An 8618-nucleotide genomic window follows, 5' to 3' on the forward strand; every position below is an offset into this window, starting at 1 on the left:
AGTGGGAAAAGCCCCAGGAGGAATCAGATCTCAAGCCCCACTAACCCTTTGAGTTGGTCATTCCATCAGTAAAATGGGGCTAACAACAGTCCTAAACAGCCACAAAACAAGGATCTGGACTAGAGGACTAGAGAGTGTCGCAGAGCCCGAGGACCTGGAGCTGTTGGCTCAGCCTGGTGAAGGAGAAACAGGGTGCAGGTGGGAAGGGGAGTGTCGTGCAGGGCGGCCTGCGGGGTCTCAGCTCCCACTCCCCACACAAGAACACAGGATATGGCTAGGCCAAAAAGGAACACCCATGGAGCCATGGGTAGGGGAGTCACACCACTATAGTCTCAGTGGAGGCTGGATTCACGCAACATGCGACCTGCTGTCCGCTTTTCTGCCAACCGACCGACTCTCTCCTCGACTCACCAACCAGCACAGCCGCAGCAGTTATATCAGTGGTCAATTGGCTAACCATCTACAGCTGACGGCCAACCAGCCACAACTGACATCCATCTACTACCTGAGCCAGCACCTTTCCACGTGAGGCTGAGAGCCTGGAAACTGCTCTCTGAGGCTCTGTCCCCACAGGGGGTTACCCAAACGGGACTAGTATTTTAGCAACAGTAAAGAGCACATTTCCAACCTCGCTCATTACAAATTGGAGACGGGGTGAAACAAATCTACACCTCCTGCCCCATCCCCACACACACCCCACAAAATACTCCTTTGGCCTCATACCCAATTTCCAAATCCCTGTTTCTCTCAAATTCCATTGTGTGGTCTGTATAAATGCCTTCTGATCTGGGAATGAAAATATTAATATTTAATAACATGTATTGTGTGCTTACTCACAGCCAAGCACTCTTCTAAGTGCTTCACATATGTGAATCCTCTCAACAGCACTGAGTGGGAACTGGTTTTTAAAATTTTCATTTGATAGATGAGAAGCTGAGGCATTGAGAAATTAAGTAAGGTACCTGTGGTGACAGCTAGATTTGAACCTAGGTAGTAGGTTTCTACCTAGGGACCCCATTTGACCTTGTTCTTTAAGAGGCAGCCCTTCCTGCAATGTTGAGAGGAAAGGACTAACATGGATTGCCTTTTGAAGCAGGATATGCCTCTGCGAGCAGGACCTCCAATTGTCTGCCTTCTCAATTCTTCCAACATACTTACTGTATGGCCTCACCATACAAAATGAAACTAAATAAAATGGTGAATTTTATATTATACAAGTTTTACAACAATTTTTAAAAAATGAAATCAGAAAATCCTCCCACCCATCTGCCCAGTCCTAAGCACCAGTGAGCAAATCTGGAGCATCCCTGAGTGCCAGAAGAAGGTGAGGGGTGACCCCACATATCATGGCTTTGTTATTTCCAAAATGGACCTCTCTTAGGGAAGACAGGAATGTTGAAGGTGGGGAAGGGTGGGCTGACATCCTTCCCCCAGAGGGTGTAGGGAACAGCCATCTGCAGGGCCTGCTTGGGTCTGGGGGACAGTCCATTGCACTTCCCACCTCCCGTTCTCTTGTTCAGCTCTTCCTACCTCCTCTACCCCCATCTTCACCCTTTTCCCAGCTCCTTGGGCACACCATCTGCCTATGCTCCCCTTCCCCAGGGACTTAGCTCCTTTTATTGAGACTTTTAAATAAATGCCCCCAAACCCTCCTCTGCACTGACCCTAGCCACTGGCCTGGGGTGCTATTCAAAGACCAGAAGGTGGGAGGGAGGAATGTCAACCCCACCTCTATTCAGCTCCTTTCTTTTCCTGCTCAGCTGCCTGGCTGCTAATGGGCCTTTTCTCCTGTTTTGGCCCTTGGGCCTGCAAGGCCACAGAAACCAAACAAAAAGAGAAGAGCTGTATGGGACGATGAGAGTCAGGAGGGAGGAAGACCCCAGACCCCTCCGAATTAGGAAAGGGGTGGGGGCAGGGAGGTCCAGAACATCTTGTCCTGTCCCCTAGCCCTGCAGAGGAGCTGGGGCCACTTTTCTTTAACTGAGCTGTTTGGCTCAAGGGGGAGGTGGAGAAGATGTGAAATGGGGAGAGGGATGGAGGTTGTCAGTGACTTAAGTGGTTTGGGGCTTGGGGAGCTTCCTCATGCAGATTATCCCAGTGAGTCACTAGAAGTGTGGTGCAGACACACAGAAGCTGCTTCTGTTACCAGCTGTGTCTCTGCACTGCCCTTTGGCAGCACCGTTCCCTCCCCAGACAACTAAATAAAAGGCCCAAGCCCAGGAGTGTGAGGAGTGAATGGACCAGACCCTCCCTGGTGACATCCCACCAGACAAATGGCAACAGTTGCCCCACACCAGTTGCTAGCCACTTTTCATGCATCTCCCAGTCCTAAAGGAGAGTGGCCCCCATCCCTCCAGAGTCCACTGGCTCCTCAGAGCCAGCCCAAAGACAGAGTGGAGGGGTGGGGGTAAGTGGAGGCTGCCAAGAGTGAGAGATGAGAGGGGAACTGACGCTGAATGTTTGGTTGGAAAACAAAAAGGTTCTTCAAAGTACGGGCACTGGGGCCAGCCTGCCCACCTGTTCTCCTTAGGGGAGGCTCTGCCCCACGCTCCTCCTGGGCTTGTGGCCAGCTCTGTGCAGAACCAGGGCCCCTGGATGGGGAGACATTGAATTGGGGCAGCAATGATACGCTCCAGTAGTTTGGGGCTTTTTGCTTTCAGGTTCTCCTTAAGCAAAAATCCCTGGACTGGGCATTATTACATCTCTCCCGAAATAGGGTTAAAAGGGAAAATCCCAAGCCTTGGGACAAGCAGAGAGTGGGGTCTGGGCACTCTACCATTGAATAATACAGCTTGAGTTGTTCTAGAATGGGGTTCCGTCAAAATAACCCACGTGTGTCTTCATTAAGAAGCCAGGTGGGAAGGAGTGGACCAGAAGACCAGCTTCCACTCTCAGCTCACCACCTGCTTGATGTGTAATTCAGGGCGAGTCATAGAGGTTGTCTGAGTCCCAGTTTCCTCTCTGTAATTTGGGGGTAAAATCACCCACCACCTCTATTCCCAGCCTGTGGAGAGTAAGCCGACTGTGATCCAATGCTCTATAAATGGAGAGGCTGTGCAAATATAAGGCCTTCATTCTCAATTTCCCCACACCCGTACCTCCTAGGAAGTAGAGTGGGCATGGCCCTTTAAACGTTTTTCAAAGCACTTCACATCTATTTTTTCATGAGACAACTGAGACCAAAAAGGTCTAGGGCAATGCACAGATCTTTCTTTAGAGAATAAGGGTAGAGGTTCCCCTCCTCTTGTCCCTTCCAGTCTCCTGAATCTCCCATTTTTGTTTCCCTCCTCCTTTTGCCTTGCAACATCAGTCCAACCTGACTTGGGAGGACTAGTGGGAACTCTAGGTTAAAGTGCTAAGAGATCTTAATAAATTCAGAATAAAAGGGAACCATTCCCTGTATCTTACAACTGTAAAAATGTATAGCATATGCTAGTTATGATTCCAAGGCCACAGGCAGATGGTGTTCTTCTGGGCTGTACTCCCCACTTGCTGTTTCTGCAGAAGGGCTGAGCTGGTGGTGCTGGTGTGAGGAAGTAGGGAGCAGGGGTGGGAAGAGAGTAGCTGCCCAGGGAACACTGGGAACAGAACTCACAGCTCCCTCCTACCTGGCTTCATGCCCTGCTCTTCCTCCCACCCACTGACCTCCTGTTTGTGTTGGCCAAGGTGCCCATGCGCAGGGAAGGGTTGGGTTTCTTCTCTCTGGCATAATATAGTAAAGGCATTTCTCAAAACATCTTTCTTTCCCAATCCTTGCTCAAGCTAACCTCACCCATCTCTGATCATTTCCATTTGTCTAGCAGCCATCTGGGTATCTATCTATCATGTACCCTTTTGTGTATCTCCATTAGTTTGCATTTAAACTCATGTTGTTAGTTTTTATGTACTCTCATATATAATTATCCCATCACCTCCTTTAGACCACAGCACCCTAAGGACAAAAACCTAATTCTCTTGTCTCTGCCTACCCTCCACCCTGTGTGTCTCACAAGGACCGGTCTCTGGACACGAGAGGGCCCTTACTCCAGGATACCCATTGCCTGCTGGGCAGACAGAAGCTGAAAACTCAAAACCGTAAAAATGCCTTTCAAGCTGCCGTGTGCAGCTGACCCTGGACTCCATGGCCAGCACTGATCCCTTCAATCCCTCACATTCAAATACCACTATAATCTTAACAAGTGCCTTACATCCTGTTCCTCCCTCCTGGGTATCTTTGCATCTCATCCCAGGACACAATCAGTGTTCCTTTTTTTTTTTTTTTTTTTTTCCCTCACCTGGGAGGCGCCATGGGAAAAGCCTATTGGTCAAGCAGTGACTATGACAGGGAGATTATTTTCCTTTTGTGGAAACAAAAGAAGCCGCTGAGACCTAAGCCTCTGCCCTGAACAGTAAGAAAGGAAGTCGTCACAATGAACACAAGGAGTCCCTGTGCTTTGCACCAGGGCTGGGAAATCAGCAGCTGAGGGTAAAGCAGTCCATACGGTTAATCCATCTCTATTGGATCAGGATTCTCCAACTGGAAAGAGGCAAAGGGCAAGGGGAGTGGGGGCACTCAAGTGTCTAGACTGGACTACCTGGTCCCCCAGTCCTTCTTGCTGTCAGACTCATACCCACACAGACTCAGATGCTACGGGGGATATTGAGCAATATCACAGGTGATCTCTAGGGCCTTAAGTTCAAGTTGAAATATGATATACAAACAAAAAGAAATTCATGAAAGACACATGTGCACAAAACGCTATATACATGAATGAGAATGGGAGCAGTAATTCTTCCTATAAGAGTTCTGAAGGTTTTTATAAAAAATCACTTAAGACTGCGATACATGGCAAGGATTTCACAGAGAAGAGGCAATCTAAACTTGGGCATAAAAGACGTGTAAGATTGATATTCCAGATTTCTCATCTTGTACAGACTATCTGCAGTGTGAACTGTAGCGTGGTGTAAAAGTTCCTGAAATCCAGAAGACCCAAGGCCTAAGAGTAAAAGGGAGAAACAGAAAAAACCTGGTTACAGTTTTGCCTTAAATTTTTTTTTGGGGGGGGTTGCGAGGGGAGGGTTGTGTTCTGTTTTTTTTTCTTCGTTTATTCAGCAGGTCCTGACTTGGACTCTGACTGCCACTTACTAGTGGTGTGCCTATAGGTACTTTGCTTCACCTTCCCTGAGCCTTAGGCTCTACAAGTATAGTTTAAGGCTAATAATGTCAACCCCATAGAGTTATTCGGAGGATTTAATGAGATTGTATACATGATGAGTGCCCACTAATGCTACGTATTATTGTGTTATTCTTTTAGCCCATCACAAACAAACACAGAAAAGGACTGAAGAGGTAACATTCCCATTCATTCATTTGCAATATTGTTGAGAACCTACTTTGTGACAGGCCCTATGCAAGCACGGGAGATACAATATAGCATCAAAATACACAGCCCAGCTCCTGGGGGCCAACAGACTACCAGGGAGACACAGACATAATTATGCAGATAAGTGGATCATTTCAACTGAAATGGAGAAACTTGAACTGCAAAGACTGCCCCACCTTCCTGGGAAGAGGTGGCCAGGGAGAAACCCAAGACAGTGTGTCTTTGCACCAGCTGGCTGGGCTTGGGGAGAGTTGGTAAAGACAGAGAGTGCAGCAGTTTCAGGTCTGAGGTAGGAACATGGAGGCTTTACTAAGATGGCCACTGCCCACTCTTGGCTTCTGCCTCAAGAGGCAACTGCCATTTTATGTAGGGATTGGCGTCCAGGGCAACCAGGCCTTTGCACTGAGGTCCCTGGAGTGACCCACACTTTAGGCCTTGACCCTACCCCTCTCCCCTGGGGAAAGGGGGTTGGGGTAGAAAGCTTCTGGCGTCTCCCTTGCGAAAGGACCCCCGCGGGTCATTTCAAAGCCCTTGCCCTGCTCTGTTGAGGAAGCCGTTTCCTCCTTTGCCTGTTACTGTGGACACACTCTCAGAAAGACAGGTGTGAGGAGGCAGCTGCTGCTTCTGGTGGGTTCTCTCCAGATACCGGAGTGCCCTGCCTCCCTCACACTGGCTGCCATTGGTGACTGGTTCCCCACCCTCAGTCGCCCAGCCAGCAAACAAAGAGAGTACAGGAAACACCTGGAGAAGCAGGCAGCTGGTGAGGCAACACTCTGCCCAAGACAAGTAAGGGCTTGCCGAGTAGTTAGGCAGGGGAGGAGTAGGGGGGCGGTGGGGAGGAAGGGGCTTAGGCGCTCGCTCAATCGCCACACTTCTCTTGGCACCCACCAGCTGCTGGGTACTAATAGCTGAGCCACTCAAATGTACCATCACTCCCATCCTCCCACCCCCACCCCCACACAGTAAAGGGATCTTTCCCCTCTAATACCAGCTTTCCTAGACCCAGGATAAGAACACTCACAAAGGAAAGGCTCCTAGAGGGCTTTGTCTCTGCCGCCCTTCCTTCCATGGCCTCCTCACTCTCAACCAGATTCTGATCTTCTTCGGACCAAGTAAATTTAAACCCATGGTCCAGGCATGAAAACAGAATCCTTACCCAAGGCATCAGCCTGTTTTTTTCTTTTTTTCTTCTGTCTTTTTGGTTTCTTTTGTTGTTCCTGTTACTTTTTTTCCAGCCTATGTTATGTGAAAGTTTATTCAAAGATAAGTCTCCATTTGTTTCCAAACATATTTGTCTAGATCTGTATCCATAACTGCCTACTTACTGCTTATTATTTCAGGTTGTGGTTCAGGGTGGAACAGACTTAACTGAGAAGGCCAAATGAAGCCCTACCATCAGCATCTACCCAAGAACATGTTTGCTGGTGTGTAGACCATGTGCTGGAAGCTGTGTTTATACGCAGGGAGGCTCAGCTCACAGGGCTCCCTCACCCCTTCTTAGAAAACTCCCAAGGAGGGCACTTTCCCTTTTAGGCCTGGTGTAGGTAGGACTAAAGGGGACAGTGAGGAGAGGACACTTGCGCCATGGCCACCTGGAGGCATGCCAGTTTACTCAACCCTAGCCTCTCATTCAACAGCCAGTGGACTCAGACTGTCCTGGGTCAAGTCATGGGCAGCACATGGGGGTAGAAAAAGAAATAGAATCCATGGTTCCTGCCATGGGGGCACAGGTGGTAACAGCTGGAGAGGGGACACAAGCTTGCAAAGCCACCAGACATCAGCCAAAAGCAATACATGAAGATGTGCTGACTGTATTTGTTGTAAAGGTGTGACCAGTAATAAACCATGCACACACATTATTTAGAAGCTCTGGGAATAAGAAAAATGTGATAAACATGCAAGCAGTTTTAAAGCACATGTATAAATGTTGAAAAGCCCTGAGGTACAAATGTTTATAAAGAGAACAAGTGGAATTATTCAGGGAAGGCATCCTGAAGAGGCAGCAAGAGAAGGGAAAGCATAGACTCTGGAGACAAACACATTCAGGTTGTAAACCTGTGTCCACCACTTCCCTCTCTAGTTATCGGTGCTGTGCTATCCTCTTCTGTGTTCTTGAGGTAGCAATATCTCACAGTGTGCTTGTGTGCATGAGAGACTCTGTGTGTAGGCACCAGGCAGAATGCCTGGCAATAGTGAGTATTCAGCACAAAATAGGTGCTCATATCCTAGAAAAAAAGTATGTCAAAGTACTTTTACAAGTTGTTTTGGGCCATGAAAATTGGCAGAGTAGTGAAATTTGCAAATGTGGGCACAGCTGCAAGGAAAGATGAATAGGAGATAATTGACCAGGAGGGGGGTCCTGGCATGGTTAGGCCATGACACAGGCCATGTTTGGGGTTGGAAAGACTGGGAGAGCCTTGTATTCCCATCTTAGGAATTCAGAAAGGCAAAGAAAGACTGTGGGGAGGGAAAGCCATGATGAAATTGGAATTTTTGGTTGTCCCAGACAAGTGGAGCAGTAAGAAGGCTGTTGTGGTATTTTGAGAGTGACAGGGGCAGGACCAGGGCTGTGTGCTGGCCACAAATGGAACCGAAAAATCAGAGAATTCCTTCGTCCAAACTGGAAATAGAAATGGAATAGTGAGAGGTGATTTAGCACAAGTGACTCACATTACAGAGAAGAAAGAACATGTAGAGGTTCAGAGTGGAGAAGGGACCAGTCCAGGATGTCAAAGACATCTATTAACTAGTTATTGTCAGACCTGAAGCTCTATAGACCCCCTATTTCCCAATTTATAAGCCCAGAGCTGTTTTTACCACCCCGCAGCTGGCCTCCGAAGCAGACAGTGGGAAGGAGGACTACTATGGGCAGCACCAGTGATCGGTAGTTACGGAGCATTTCCTGCCACTTTTGAGTGCCTTGCCTAGAGAAGTCCAGCCTTTTTCTCTCCAGGCAATTATCTTCTAGGTAAACCCACTTAGGAAGTTAATTGATAACTAAAGTTCTCCCACATTATGATTTAAAGTATGTCCACCCCTCTCTAAGTGGTATTTACATTTCAGTAGCAGGTGCTTAAAGACCTAAAAGCCTGCAAGATTTAAAGGACTGTTTTCTTAAGAAGGTGCAGTCCATAGGTTGGCTATTTTGAGCTGGGACTCCTCACTAAAACCCTTTCATCTGTTAGCTTCTTATTCTTGACAACTTTGACATCCAGTCAACCAATATTCATTAACACCTATGAAGCACCAGACATT

The sequence above is a fragment of the Rhinolophus sinicus genome, chromosome 11, assembly GCF_057876585.1.
Source record: "Rhinolophus sinicus isolate RSI-liver-muscle chromosome 11, RSI-T2T, whole genome shotgun sequence".
In the NCBI taxonomy this organism is placed as follows: domain Eukaryota; kingdom Metazoa; phylum Chordata; class Mammalia; order Chiroptera; family Rhinolophidae; genus Rhinolophus; species Rhinolophus sinicus.